The following is a 16,594-nucleotide window of genomic DNA, read 5'->3' on the forward strand; positions in this document are numbered from 1 at the left end:
AAGCAGTGTCACTCCTGAAACTACAGCTGTAAGTTAAATTCATCAAGCTTACTTATTTTTGTGATCAAAGTCCAAATTTAAATCCAGGTTTCCAGCACAGGAAAACAAATAAAGTAGCCATTTATTTGTCTGAACCCTCAAGATCCCCCCCCCCTTAAAAGGTTCTTTAATGAGAAAATTATCTAGTTTAAAATAATAGTTTTCTGTGTAAACCAGTTTTGGAAAATTCAACAGTTTTTCAAAGGGAAGAAAGCTATTTTCCAGATTTAGCAATTTAAATAAAAGAATATTTCCCAGGCAAAAAATACAGGTGTGGTCTTATCATGGTGACAGCTTCAAAAAATAGCTGGTAACTTATCAATCAGTAAACTTCAGTGAATGTAATTATTAATTTAAAAAAGGAAGGCACTTGCGTGGGTTTATATTTGTATGATGCTATCAGATATTAGCACCAAAAACTCTGAAAGCATCATTGTAAATAAAACCGAAAGCATCATTGTAAAATAAATGTTTACAGTATGTCTAAGTGGCATTAAATTACCAACAGCATAGCCAACTTATTGCTTTGTTTTTTTGGGGGGAGGGGAGGAAACACACTTTTTTATTACAGAAGAATCTTGCCAATGGATTCAATTCACTGGGTTTTTCTACCTCTTCAGATCATCTTCCCTTCAAAAGCATTTGTTCGAGCTGATGTAAGTGAGTGGGGAATGAGTTTGACAGTCAGGGCACCAAGCATCGATTTTAACAGCACCAGAGATTTGTGTGGCATCTTTGATGGGAGCAGTCATAATGACTTCCATAACACCAGCGGGAGTCCTTTACTATCACGCCAGAGTAACATGCCTGAGGAAGACTTCATAGAAGACTGGAGGTACAGAGCTAAAGGATTCCAAACCTGAAAGTCATACTGTAACATCATTTAAAGGGGTGTCTATACAATTACTTCATTACATGATCTTTTCATAACCTGAAAAAGAACTCTGCCTAATCCATCAAAGGAAGGCTAGAGGTCCATTATCACCACAAACACAACAAAAGCTTATTTTTCAGTCTGTGCACCATACATAAGAAGCTCTTTTACTGAGAGAAGTTTTGTATTCACAAGAGATATCATGTTAACAGCTATGTTAAGATCCCACTCAACCATTAAAAAAATGCAGTTCTCACTCACTCTGAAAAATGTAGATAACTGACAATAGGGATTAATTAAATATTTGGTATTTCCCTTGCTCTTTTATTCCTGAAAACTAATTACAACATGTGACTATACAATTAAATATTACATTTTGTCAAAGAGTGGCAATAAATGTAGCATGCTGAAACTTAATATCTATTCAGTTAAAGACAATGGGACATCTGAAACTCTTGCTTTCTAAGAGAGAGATTCTGATCCCTTTCCATATCAGAACCTCTATTGCCCCATATTTTAATTCCTGAATCCAAACATAGCCTTATAGTTCTGGGTCCAGGTCATTTCAAAACCAGAATGGAACTATTCTGCAGTGCTCGATTGGCTGGTGATTAACTGTTTTCAGGAGAGCCACTATTACAAAATTTGGTCCAAAATAAAAATATGATGAAGACCTCTGTTCTTGTGAGGTGCCCACCACGACAAATATTGCAACATCAGCTGATGACATGAGATTTCCACCCTTTGGGACTGGAAGAACAGTTCATGGAATTTGGTGCAGTTGAATCTGAACCCAAACCCTAATGCTTATTTCTGCCTCAGATCTGAACCCTAGTCTTACTAATCCTGATTCCGCGTCCTGTCAGTGCATCCAGGACCCATCTCTGTTGTAATTAAAAAAGACTTCAGAGCTATTGAATTTTAGGAAAAGAACACACAATTAAACTGTATTCAACTTACATAAAATCAGCTGAAGCCATTAATCATCCTAATTTAGCTGAAGAATATTTTGAGCTGTAGTTGTGAGCCACACATACAAGACTCGAAGTTAGAGGCACTCAGTTTTCTTTATATTAATCCATAGAATAGTGGCTAAATCCCATGGGTTTAATCTTTTGGGGACTTAACCATTTCCTAGATGTAGATGTGGCTACTCGGGGGTTACTTAGGTGGAAGGAAGGATGGTTTTCTGACTACAAGAAGGGGAAATCTGGGACTCCTGGCAGGAGCCATTCCCAGATTTCCTCCTTTCTTGTGGGAACTTGTGTCTCTCTCTTGGGTTGTAGTTTCAACATTAACCACTAGTCCTTATTACTGGATGCCAACCCATTCCTCAGACCAAAATGGCAACAGGCTGGCAAGAGATGGGTAAGCTATTCTACAACTAAGAGAGTTACTGGAGAATTTGTAGTAGCTCTGTGTGGGGACCAGCAGCCAATGGAAGATGCAGTGTTTAGGGGGAACTTTATGTTCTTTGTCCACTTGGAATGGAGAAGAATTTTCCAGTACTTGTCAGGGACTAGGACAAGACCCTGCTGCGCTCAGGAAAGGCAGGTGCTGCTCCTTTTGGGGGAGAAGGACTGATTACAAATTTAACTTTTGCTGTAGACCCTAAGTAAATAAAAATAAGGACTCTAAGAATCAAGGCCATAATCCAAAACCAAATGGACTCAATGGAAAAACTCACCTTATTTTTAAAGAACATTGGATCAGGCCTGATAATGCACCCACAAAAAAAATGGCAAAATAGGGAGTAAACCCTGTATGCTGATTTCCCTGCTGCTGTTTTTAATTTAATTTTAGAGAACAAATTAGAATTTTAGACTTTAGGACTCTCCAGCACTAGTTGGAGCATTCACCATCTGGCAATTCAGTTCTCTCCCTGACTGACACATTTAAAAAAGCTGCAGGGCTCAGGATGGCACAGAGCTCTTTAAACAGCATCTTTTCCAAATGGCAACTTTACACATAAAATTGCATCTAACCCTCTAAGTCTTTAAAATAGTGTCCTTACCAAAAAGGAGAAGAAGTTCTATAGCATGCAAGCCCCATAGCAGCTCCTGATGGGAGAGCAGCCAACATGCTCTTTTCCTTTTATCTTCAAAAGTAACACTGAATAATTTTTCTGATACAATGCTGAGTTGTGCCTAAACTTGTCAATTTTCCATGAGGAAAATTGCAATGAAACATTTAGTTTCATTTCAGGTAAACCCAAACTGAAACACTTCATTGAGTTTTGATTTGACATTCATCTCTGCATCTGTTGGATATTCTGTGCATGAAAGTCATAGTTCGGGTGTTTCATGCCTCCTTTCTCTCCTATGGGTCAGTCTCCCTGGTCAGACTACATCTCCCATAGTGAACCATGGTCATAGGACTCTCATGAGGCTCTGCAGGCTTTCAGCCAGAGGGAGAGACCATGATATATCATTAGAGATGTAGTCTTGTCCCATTCCCCAGTATGGGCATGAGACACCCAAATTACAACTTCCATGAGGCACTGCAGTGGATCAGGTGGATGCAGAGAATAATGTAGACTCAAACAGAAACAAAACTGTTTATTTCTGATTGACAAACCAAAATTAAATGCTTTGATTTGGGAAAATCAGGACATTTTGTTTTGATTGAAAAGGATGAAATGGAACATTTTGACATATCTGAATCAAAATTATTGAACTTTTAATTTGCATTAAAGTTTCAATAGTTCAACATTCCATCCTGAATCAGGATGAAATCAAATGTCAACATATCAGAATTTCCTACTGGATGAAAATTCCATTTTCATTTAGCTCTAGAAAAAATTGCATTTGAGTGTAAGGTTTCTGTGAGGACCTCTAAAATTCTGCTGCATTAGTTAGGTTAGGTGCCTTTACAATGCAGCTGGTAATAGGACTCTTTCCTCTTAGCCAGACTCACTTGTGGGTGTGTCATAGTATAATTTCTCAATCTGAACCTTAGAGTTCAAATATGAGGTACTAGCATAAATTCCTCTAAACTTAGTTACCAGCTTAGATCTGATAGCGCTGCCACCAGCCAAAAATTCCAGTGTTTGGCTCACTCTGGTCTCCCCAAAACCTTCCCTGGGGGACCCCAAGACTCAGCTGCCTGAGTCTCACAACAAGGGAAATACCACTCCCCCCTCTTACCTCCTCCCAGGCTTCCCTCACTGGGTTACCCTGGAAGATTACTGTACTTAACGCCTTGATTACAAACAGAGAGGACAATTCACCTTCCCCCCTCTTCTTTTTCCCCCTCCCAGTCTTTCCTGAGAGAACAGTAGTCCTGGCACAGAGATTCCTATCCCTTGAGCTCAACTAGAAAGAAAACCAACAATTTTAAAAGAAAGCTTTATATAAAAGAAAGAAAAAGACATAAAATGGTCTCCGTATCAAGGTGAAATATACAGGGTAATGGCTTAAAGAAAAATGAATAAACAGCTTATCAAAAAGAAATACAATTTAAAACATTCCAGCAAACTACACATGTAAACAAGACAACATAAAACAATATTGTCTTATACCTGACTTACAACTGGGAAACAGAGAATTAGAAAGCCTGAAGTAGAGATCTCTCTCAGAGCCGAAGAGCACTAGAGAACAGACAAAGAAACAACCAAAAATCCTCTCTGAGCTTTGAAAATCCGGTTTCCTGATTGGTCCTCTGGTCAGGTGTTTGGTTCCCGTTGTTAACCTTTATAGGTAAGAAACTTAACCTTAGCTATTTGTTTATGACAGGGGATGCTACCATGAAGCACTAGGGAAGGTGTCTGGCATGCATCAGTTGGAATTAAAGCTCCATTACCTTCCAAAAAGAACATAAGTAATTTCAACATTCCTCTCTCAAGAAACACATCCTATTGTCTTAGACTGTATGAAAGCTAAAGTTGAGTGCATATGGTGTTCCTTTACCAATTTAATCACAGCAGTAACTCAATATCTAGCTCAGTGCTATAATTTGAAAAATTCTAGGTTAGAAAATCTAATCAAATTGTGTTCTGTTATATCTGCTCATTTTGAAAAAATATTTAATAGATGCCAAACTCATATATCATACCTAGAAGGGACCTCTTGAATAGCCGAGTAATGGTTCCTTTTCCTCTGTCACTCTAGATACTTCAAAACATTTCAATATTGCATAGTGTCTACAATCATTCATTGTATGTATTGCTTTCAGTGGATGAACTGGATAAGTTAACTCTGCCCACAGTAGTACCAGACCCTTCTGAGATCCAAATTTTTGTGCACTCTTTCATTTTTCCTAATTTCTAGGTTAACCGGGTCGGGAGCAGAATTACCAAAATACTTCAAGAAATTTTTGTTTCTCTGTATTTAAAGTACAACAAAATATTGGGGCAGGAACTGTATCTTACATACTATAAAGCTCCAAGAACTCTCGAGCTATATAAATAAATCAAGAAATTTGTTCTCATGAGACTCAGCAAACTTTAATATGGTTGCTTATTCAACTGGAAACCTCTAGAAGTAACCCCATCATTACTGCTGGACTAAATTAAGAAAGGAATGTAATAGTCTTGGCTTAGTGATGCCACATCTCTGTGATCATAAGATAAGTTATGTGGTCAGTGACAGGAAAATTAAATAAAAGAGTATCAGAGGGTAGCCGTGTTAGTCTGGATCTGTAAAAGCAGCGAGATCCTGTGGCACCTTATAGACTAACAGACGTTTTGGAGCGTGAGCTTTCTGGGTGATACCCACTTCGCAGACCAGGAGTGGAAATTTCAAGGGGTAGGATATATATATGCTACCCCTGTTCTGTAATTGCAAGCCATTCAAGCCTTTTCCGTAGTGAGGATAAATAGTAAATGGACAAAAGATATCAGGAATGTCAATATGCAAACTGTAGGAGAGCACTTCAACCCTGGCCACACTATAGCAGACCTTAAGGTGGCCATCTGCAGCAAAAACTTCAGGACCAGACTTCAAGAGAACTGCTGAGCTTCAGTTCATTTGCAAATTTGACACCATCAGCTCTGGACTAAACAAAGACTGGAATGGCTTGCCAATTACAGAACAGTTTCTCCTCCTTGGTTTCACACCTCTACTGCTAGAACAGGCCATCCTCCCTGTTGAACCAACCTGTTATCTCTAGCTTGCTTGCTAGCATATATATACCTCCCCTGAAATTTCACTACTCGTCTGACGAAGTGGGTAACACCGACGAAAGCAGCTCAAGAAACATCTGTTAGTCTATAAGGTGCCACAGGATTCAAATAAAAGAAGCTCCCTTACATTATAATAATGAAATGAAGCATACCACACAAATGTTTTTGAAAGGAGTAACATTTTTAAAAGGCAAAAATATGAATGAACTAAATCAGAAGAGAGAGAAGATGTTTAATAATTAGAGCAGGGAGTGCTAAATTAATACAAGAGTTTAAAATGAACTTTTTGAGCTATATTCATCCTTAGTGTAATTCTCCTGGCTTCAGTTGAGTTATATCAGGAATGTATCAGACACCTTATGTAAAAAAAAGGATAATATGCATTTTCTGAAAAATGTGTCCTTTAAAATAATTCTGTAAATTGAAGTCATGCAAGTAGGCACTGATCCAGCAAAGCACTTAAGCACATGAAAGCAAATAGCCTCATTGCCATTCATGGACTGCATAGTGCAATTCAGGGAGGGTCATGCAAAGGTGGCTGTAAAACCAGTGAAACTATTCATATGCTTAAAGTAAAGAACACACTTAGATGTTTTGCTGGATTGGGACCCAGATTTCAGAAAAGAAAGCTGATTTAATGCTATGGACCAGTTTGTTGAAAGCTGTTTAATTTTTTTCCCCCAATCTCTATTTTTTTTTTTTAATCAGAATACCTCCAGGGATGAGTTTATTTGACAAGACTCCACCAATCTCTGAAGGGGAGAAAAGGAAAAAATACTGCAGATGTCAGAAGGAGCACACACTATCTCTGCACTCTGTAAATACACAAAATGCCTTTCAGAGTTCTTTCCCACAATCTTTGGGCTGCCATTATGATAATGTGGATTATACTTCTGCAATCCCATATCTAGGTATTACATCAGAATATGTCACTCGCTTAGAAACAGAATCTACTTTAAGAAGTGATGGGAAAATGTTGGCCAAAGCATTTGATCAAAGATATCTGCCTAAAATCAGTTAAAAAGTGAGATAGCTGTGATGACAGCTTAAAACAATACTCAAAAAAAGTTTCCTTGAAAAAATCAAAAAACCAATAGTTTTATTAACTCCACTAAGCCAGAAGAAGTGCTGGATAGAGCAAAAAGGCAAGAAGTCTATTATGAATACTTACCTTTTTACCCATTTCAAAATGAGAGTCAAAAGGACTAAGCTTTGCATATTTTTTCCCAGAGGATTACTTTGAAGGGATTCGGCCCAAAGTTCAGTCAATATGGCCTACTCAAGGTGGCCTAACCTCAACCAAAGCCTTGGAAATCTGTCAGCAGGTTCTTGCTAATTCTACTATTGGCTCCATCTGTAAAGACATCCTTGGGAGACAGCTGGATGAGGCAATTGATATATGCCTGTCAGATCTGCAACTCAAGGATGACCTGGCATGGGAAAGTGCAATGATAGCATTTTTGGAAAATGAGTGTGAAAGAAAAGTGCTAGAAAATAGAACTTAGCTGTTTCATGCAGCAAATGGGCTACTTGCCACTCACGAGGAAATACTCATAGCTCTCAGGTGTCCCAAGTTCTGTAATGGCAATGGACAGTGCACAGAATGGGGGTGCCGGTGCTTTGAAGACCACAGTTCCTATGACTGTAGCATTGCCAAGAGTGAGTAAAACATTCTGTTTGTTCCTATTCTCCCCATCTTCTTGTGGTATTAGAGTGATTAGGTGAAACATCTGCGCAGAGTTGTTCGCTCTTCAAACAGCTTTGCCAGTAAGTTATTTGATGAATTAGTAATCAGCACTTTTGACTTTGAAAAGCTGAACAAAATATATGGTTGACTGGTCTTTTGCTTTTTCACCTCAGTAATGTTTTAAAAATGGATTTTCGAAGCCCCTTAACAAATTGGTTTTACAGAAGCGATTTTCTTTACATCTGATGTGTCACCTGCACACTGACAAACACTGCTGCCAGAAATGAGGGTCCTGCTAACACAGTGGTCGATACACATGCTAGCTCTGCATAGATGGATCTGTCTTCTTTACCATCAGAAAATAAAATTTGTAAATGAATTTCAAATATGATAGTAGTCCAAAGCAGCTAGAGGAATAAGAAATTTTTTCAAAGTTAAATAACCATATAACTAGCTATGGGATCAATTTTAACCTCAGATATGTTCACAGGGCTTATATAGATGTTGCTTGGTGTTAACATGCTTCTGTGGACATAATTTGGCCCAAAGGTCCTGATTATACAAACACTTATGCACATAGATTTAGACACATAAGTAGCCCACTGAAGTTTATGGGTTTGATTCTCATTTAACCTCAGGCCTCTCAGTGTAAATGAGGAATAGTGCCCATGTGACTACTTACAGTGCTTAAAGATATGCACATGCATAAATGATTGCAAGATAGAGGTATAAGTTGGAAATTTAAGCTCCAGTTCAGCAGTTTGCTCAAGCACATGCTTAAACTTACAAATGCAAGATTTAAACACATAAGTACATTTATGAATAAGGAGAGAAGACTCATGTGCTTCAAGTTAAACATGTGCTTAAGTGATTTGACAATGTAATACAAACATGAAAACTTTGTTTTGTTTGTGGTAATGCTGGGCTAATAATATTTAGAGAGTAGTTTACTGAAAAACTTTTGCTTGTTTAAACAGAGGGTTTTTTCAGTTATTTACCCAGCTGATACAATATTAATAAATTATGATGTTTGGTACATAATTTATTTGCTGGATTTTGCAAAGTTTTCCTGACCAAATGTTTCATGTCTTTTTCTATTTTACCCAGCTTCAATCTATGTGGGGAAATTGTTTTGAACAGATTTTTTCTTATGGATAAAATTCCTGAGCGAGAGAGGGAGATTTTTAGAAGTCCCTTCTGGTTTTTGAGTTAGCAATGCTTCCCATCAAGTAATAAATGGTGGTAATAGTAATATGTGGATTTATTTGGCAATATTGCAGTAACTGCTAACAAGCAACAGACTAGAGGAAAGAGCCTGAGACAGCACAGAATATCAGAAATTGAAAACAAGAATGCACATCAATTGCTGCAAACACAAACTGATAGACATCCCTATGTGTTTACTATCTGATTTGTGGCTCAGTCAAACTCCAGTGGGTGTTTTCTCAATAACTCCTCCCTTTGGGGACTTTGGTTTATACTATAATAAGTGGAAAATACTACAAATTTTCCATCTAGCCTTCCTAGTTGCCCCACATCCTTGATGCAGGTTTCATAGTCCTGCTCCTGCAGAGGCATGCTCCTCCTCCTCCCTGCAGGTTCTCCCCCAGATCTTCCACCTAGAAGTTCAGTTTCTCTATCTAGGCCTCCTCACTAGCTTTTCTTAAATAGAGGTCTGCATTCCCTGAAGTCGCTCCTTGAATGACCACAGGCTACCCTTTTATCTTCCAGAAGGCCTGTTTCTTACTCACCTGCCCCTTGCACTCATCTAATTGTACCCCCTTGTACTTATCTAAATCTTTTTTGAACCCAGTTATAGTTTTGACCATCACAACATCCTTTAGCAATGGGTTCCACAGCTTTACTATGTGTTATGTGAAGAAGTACTTCTTTTTATTTGTTTTAAACCTGCTGCCTATTAATCTCATTGGGTGACCCCTGGTTCTTGTGTTACGTGAAGGAGTAAATAATACTTCCTTATTCACTTTCCCCACACCACTCATGATTTCATAGACCTCGATTATATCCCCTTTTAGTCATCTGGTTTCCAAGCTGAAGAGTGCCAGGTTTTTTTAATCTTTCCTTATGTGGAAGTTGTTCCATACCCCTAATCATTTTTGTTGTCCTCTGTACTTTTTCCAAATCTAATACACCTCTACCCCGATATAACACGGTCCGATATAACATGAATTCAGATATAATGGGGTAAAGCAGTGCTCCAGGGGGTGGAGCTGCACACTCCGGCAGATCAAAGCAAGTTCGATATAACGCGGTTTCACCTATAACGTGGTAAGATTTTTGGCTCCCGAGGACAGCATTATATTGGGGTTGAGGTGTATATGATTTTTTGAGATAAAGCTACCAGAACTGTACACAGTATTCAAGGTATGGGCATACCATGGATTTATATAGTGGCACTATCACGTTTTCTGATTGTCTATCCATTTCCTAATGGTTCCTAACATTGATAGCTTTTTTTACTGCTGCTGCACATTAAGCAGATATTTTCAGAGAACTATTCACAATGACTACAAGATGTCTTTCTTGAGTGGTAACAGCTAATTTAGATCCCATCATTGTGTGTGGATAGTTGGGGTTATGTTTTCCAATGTGCATTACTTTACCTTTATAAACATTGAATTTTATCTGCAATTTTCTTGCCCACTAACCCAGTTTTTGAGACCCCTTTGTAACTTTTCACAGTCAGCTTTGGATTTAACTATCTTGAGTAATTTTGTATCACCTGCAAACTTGCCACCTCACTTTTTACCCCTTTTTCCAGATCATTCATAAGTATGCTGAACAGCATACACCCCTGGAGGACCCTCAGATCCCTGGGAAACCCACTATTTACCTCTCTCCATTCTGAAAACTGATCATTTATTCCTACCCTGTCTTAGTTCCCTGTCTTAGTCATCCATGAGAGGACCTTCCTTCTTATCCTGTGACTGCTTACTTTGTTTAAGAGCCTTTGGTGAGGGGCCTGGTCAAATGCTTTCTGAAAGTCCAAGTACACTATGTCCACTGGATCATGGTACTCCACAAATTTATTGCCCCCTCTAAGAATTCTAATAGATTGGTGAGACATGATTTCCCTTTACACCAGCCATGTTGACCCCTGCCTCAACAAATCATGTTCATCTATGTATCTGATCATTCTGTTCTTTAATATAGTAAATAGTGTTTCCTTCTGCAACCTCCTCCACTGTACATTTCTCAGCTGCAACTAAAAGCCAGGATCATTTTTTTATGTAATTAACATTTATAAAAAGTACTTTGAAATCCATGGACAAAAGCAACTATAGAAGTGCAAAGTACTACTTTTATACAAAAAGAACAAAGAGTCCTACTGAACTCCTTGTTGTTTTTGTGGATACAGTCTAACACAGCTACCCCTTTTGATACTTTTATACAAGAAATTATCTAAAACATTTTATTTCAGTCATCCATCCTGGAGTGCTTTATAGTTCCATAAGCTAGAGAAGGCAAAGAAAAGACACAAAAATGGCGGAGAATCAAACTAAAAAGGAGTAAATATTGCCAAAGTGAGTCACTACTGCACAATTTTCTTTTGAAAAAAGAAAAATCCCTAACAAACAAAAACAAGCAGATGCAGCTGACCTGGGGGACCTTTAACATTTGCTTTTTCCATTTTCCACAGTACCAGTGAGATTATAGATGCTGCCTTCTCAGAAAAAGCAAGCGGTCTCTTTGGTCTTAAAACAACAAACAGTCGCCCACAAAATACTGATATACCCAATCCATAAACATTTAATAGCTACTCACATCAATAGAAAAAGTTTAAAACAAACAGCTTACTAGGTGTGGTCAAACTATTAATTGCAAATAACATATCTGAGAAATTTAGCATTTTTTTTTAATTTGTGAATTGCTTGCCAGCAGATTGATTTTAGACGCCACTCATGCAATCTGATTCATATAAACAATCCCTAGGCCTCTGTGAAGCCTTTCTGGAAGGTTTTAATGCCTGAATACTGGTATTCATATGAAGAATTGTCATTTCCTAAACATTAATATGAACAAAAATCTTTTTTGCATGAATATTTACAAATACTGTATTTGTAGGTACATGAACATGACTGAACCAAGAACTGTTTCATATTTAAAAATCTGTTTACCCACTGGTTGGCAGCACTCTCTATGCTCCTAGCTATTCTTACAACCTGAAACTAAAGCTAACTGAAATTTTTCATTTGAAACTTCTTTTTTGTCAAAATGGAAATTTCCATGAGCAATGATCATTTTCCATTCATTTTTTATTTTCATTGAAAAACTGAAACTCTCCAGTTTTTTAGGTTTTGATTGTCAAAAACCAAATATATATATAAAATGTTAAGTGTTGAAGATGTGCAGTCTGGGACCACCAAAAGCAAAAAAAAAAAATTTAAAGCCTGAAAAATGTAGGTTTTCAGCCAACATTTTTGTTGTTGTTTTTTGTTATTGTTGTTGAAGAAAAGAGAGACATTTTCACAGTTTCTCAGTGAATATTTTTGAAGAAACATTTTGGCAAAAATGAAAATTCTTATTTTCATTTAAGTTTTCACAGAAATAGAAAATATTTCTCAATCAGTTCTACCTTAAACATAACTCTAGTTATAGCAAGCAACTGGAATTGGTCATGTAGCACAGCTTATGAAGCAGTTCACAGAATTCCTGTCTGTTTTCACACACACAATTTTCAGAAACATTTACCTTTGGGGTTGTGAATGTCTATATATATATTATATTTGGTCTCTTCCCAAAAGTGATTTAAAGAACATGTTGACAAAGTCCTTTGGGCTTTTTCAGTTATGAGATAAGTAGAAGGAATATATGTTTTCGCTAGTGCTGAATCAGACTACAAAGAAATGGCTAATACTGTAGTTTGAAGTTTTGCATAAAGATAGTGCTTAGTGTGACATACACAATCAACTGTATAAAATCGATTTCTAAAAATCAACTTCTATAATATCGACCTAATTTTATGGTGTAGGCATACCCTTAGATGCAAACAGGGGAATCTTGAATAGGAGGATTGTCATAAACAGATAAGAAAAGTTAATAGCACAGAAGTACTTTATATCTCTTTGACTATAAAGGGTTAACAAGTTCAGTAAGCCTGGCTGTCATCTGACCAGAGGACCAATCAGGAGACAGGATACTTTACGGGCAGGTTCTAATCCTTTTAATCGTTGTGGCTTTTTATGAACTTTCCTCGCCAAATTTGATCCCAACATCCTTCTTGAAGAAGACACGAACTGGACACAATACTTTCAGCAGCAGTCATACCAGTGCCAATGTCGCACTAGCTCACAATACCCATCCCACGCGCGGTCACTCACCCCAGAAGCCCTTCGCTCGATACGGTACACGATCCCCACTCGACCTTAGCGGTGAGCCTGCGAGCAACGAGTACAGCCATCCGGGCGCTCACGGCCCCACGCCAGATTCTTCTCAGCCCCTCCAAATCAACTTAACCCAGCTTACGAACCTGTAGTGCGGCCACAACAGGAATTCCAACGTGCCTGCTGAGTACCAAGCGGACCCCCCCCCAGCCGGGTACACCCGGGTCCCCCCAGGGGCCAACGCGGATACCACCTCGGCTAGAGCCCTCCCCCGGACCCAAGTCCCCCCGGTACCTCAACTCCCAATTTCTACACTGGCCCGGCCAAGCCACCCCCCCCCAAGGCCCCCCGGTCATACCCAGACCCCCACGGACTCCCACGCTGGCCCCGGGCACACCTGAACACCGAACACCCTGGTACCGGCCTGGTCAGCCCCTCACAAGGAAAGTAAACCCTTTCCCCCTACCTTCGTCTGCTCCAGTCTACCGCTCGCCTGGGTTACTCCTGGAAGATCACTGTGATTCAAACTCCTTGAAAATCTACAAACAGAGAGACAATTCACGCTTCCTGACCTCCTTCTCTTCCCCCTCATCAGACTCCTTCCCTCGACGACAGACCGCCGGGACCAATCACACCTCCGGGACCTCCCTCGGGCAACACAGCCGAAAACATGAGTACCCCCATAATCTTCCCCGCCCACGCTCACCCCTCCCGCCCCCCCACCCCCTGCTTCCTCCCCATTTCCCCCCGCAGCGTACCAATACCCTGGGAATCAACCCACTGTTCCCTTCCGCTCTTCACTAGGCATACCTAGGATAAATAAACAAATCCAGGTTCTAACTCACAGATGAGAGGATGACTACACTTAAGATAAAAAACAGTCATATCCTGTAAGTTCATCTTGTAATTTAAAAGGAATAGTCAAGCGGTCTCGAAGTCGACACTGAGAGATCATACTTAATCCGTGGGGCCCTCCTTCTTTGAACCCAATCAGCCTACATCATTTGCTCGCCAGCACCGCTACAAATAAACATCCGGTGTCCTTCCATTCGTATAAACCATCCACAAGGAAAGTAAACCTTTCCCTACGTTGCTCTCTCAGTCTTCCCCTCCTGGTTCCTGGTAGATCACTGTGATTCAACTCCTTGGATCACAAACGGAGGAAATTCACTTCCTCCCTCTTCTCTGTTCCCCCTCTCAGCTCTTCCTGAGAGAGAAATATCCTGGCACAGAGAGAATTAGGCCTTTCTCTCCCCTTCCCTCCTTTCTTCCCACCATTCCTCTGGTGATCCAGACCCTGTTCCCTGGAGGTCATCACCAGAATAAAAACAATCAGGTTCTTAACAAGAAACTTTTAATAAAGAAAGAAAACAGTAATTATCTTTGTAAATTTAAAAATGGAATAGGTACAGGGTTTTTTAGCGATAGCGGGAATACCCTCTCAGCTAAGTATTAGTACAAATTAAATCCTTCAGCAAAATACAAATTTGAACTCCTTTCGGCCAAATACACAATTAAACTCCTTCAGCCACATGACCATTTGCAAATAAGAAAAAACTAAGCCTAACTCGCTTTATCTATCTAGTACTCACATATTTGAACTTATAAGAGCCTGTATCAGGAGATTGAGAGAAACCTGGTTGCACGTCTGGTCTCTGAGCCCCAGAATGAACAACAACCAAATTCTAACAGACACACAGAAACTCCCTCCCTCAAGATTTGAAGTATCCTGTCTCCTGTAAGATCCAGAGGGTCTGGGTCTTGGGGGTCCCTAGGCAAGGTTTTGGGGGGACCGGAGTGTACCAGGCACTGGAATTCCTGGTTGGTGGCAGCACTACAGGTTCTAAGCTGGTAATTAAGCCTAGAAGAATTCATGCTGGTACCCCATCTTTTTGGACGCTAAGGTTCAGAGTGGGGATTTGTACCATGACAAGGATAGACATTATTTTACCTCTGTACATGGCACTGGTATGACTGCTGCTGAAATATTGTGTCCAGTTCTGGTCTCATTCAAGAAGGATGTTGATAAATTGGAGAAAGTTCATAAAAAAGCCACAACGATTAAAAGGATTAGAAACCCTGCCTTATAGCAATAGACCTAAGGAGCTCAATCCAGCTCAACAAAGAGAAGGTTAAGGGGTGAATTGATTACAGTCTATAAGAACCTACATAGGCAACAAATATTTGATAATGGACTCTTCAGTCTAGATGAGAAAGTTATAAACCAATCCAATAGCTGAAAGCTGAAGGTAGACACATTCAGACTGGAAATAAGGTGCAAATTTTTAATGGTGAGAGTAATTAACCATTGGAACACTTTACCAAGAGCTTTGGTAGATTCTCCATTACTGACAGTTTTAAAATCATGATTGGATGTTTGTTCTAAAAGAGATGGTCTAGAATTTGTTTTGGGAAAGTTCTATGGCCTGTGTTATACAGAAGGACAGACTAAATTATCGTTATGGTCCCTCCTGACCTTGCAATCTATGAACCTATGAAAGCGATGTGTTTAGTATAAATGTGCCAAAGTTAATGTTGCTGTTTGAACCTTAACTTTTACAGTCACTGACTTTATGGTTTAACTCTACTTACTTAACATTGCATTGACATAGGGCTTTTTTTTTTTTTTTTTTTACATTTAATGGACAAAAATGTTAAGAGAAGATTGTGTTTCAACGTAAAACTAGACTTGGAAGAATCTGATTTTTATCAGCAAATATCGGTATATGTGAGTTTCACTGTGTATACACAAACTAATGAAAAAGTATTTCCATCGATAATAACTGAAATTTACAGATAAGTTTTCAAGCAGCATTTCCTCATTTGGCCTATTAGAGTTTGATTTAAGGCTATTTACTTTGACATGAGGCTAACAATTTGTGTTTTAATTATTATGAAGCTTTAGCTTTTTGAATCTCATCATCTAATACTGCCATTTAATAATTGTCTGACCACCCCCAATTTCCTGCAACAGTGAAAATTTAAATCAATAAAAATAGAAAAAATGCATAAACATAGGCATTATCCATCAAAATTCTTTAAAAAATAAAAATTAAATTCTACCAAGCCTGCATAAAACCTATTCACAGAGACGAGTGCTACACCGTCACACAGTAGAAGGGAGCAATTTAAACAGCAGTGCTGTGTTTGCAAACAGCAGTTGAAATATTATCTTCAGTTCTCAGAACTGAGTATCTCTCTACCTTTTTATCTCAACCTCTTCAAAGATACTAAAGCCTGGTCTACACTATGCCTTTATACCGAATTTAGCAGCATTAAACCGATTTTATGCTGCACCCGTCCACACAACGAAGCCCTTTATATCGATATAGTGCTCTTAAAACCGATTTCTGTACTCCTCCCCAGCGAGGGGAGTAGCACTGAAATCGGTATTCCCATGTCGGATTAGGGTTGGTGTGGCTGCAGTTCGACGGTATTGGTCTCCGGGAGCTATCCCACAGTGCACCATTGTGACCACTCTGGAAAGCCATCTGAACTCAGATGCACTGGCCAGGTAGACAGGAAAA

At 39.1% G+C, this 16,594-nt stretch overlaps 1 pseudogene; it reads left to right on the forward strand.

Annotated features, from left to right (window-relative positions):
* LOC116837364 (von Willebrand factor D and EGF domain-containing protein-like) overlaps positions 1 to 16,594 on the forward strand; it is a 276,210-nt pseudogene that overhangs the window by 148,664 nt on the left and 110,952 nt on the right.

The sequence above is a fragment of the Chelonoidis abingdonii genome, chromosome 10, assembly GCF_003597395.2.
Source record: "Chelonoidis abingdonii isolate Lonesome George chromosome 10, CheloAbing_2.0, whole genome shotgun sequence".
Classification (NCBI taxonomy): Eukaryota; Metazoa; Chordata; order Testudines; family Testudinidae; genus Chelonoidis; species Chelonoidis abingdonii.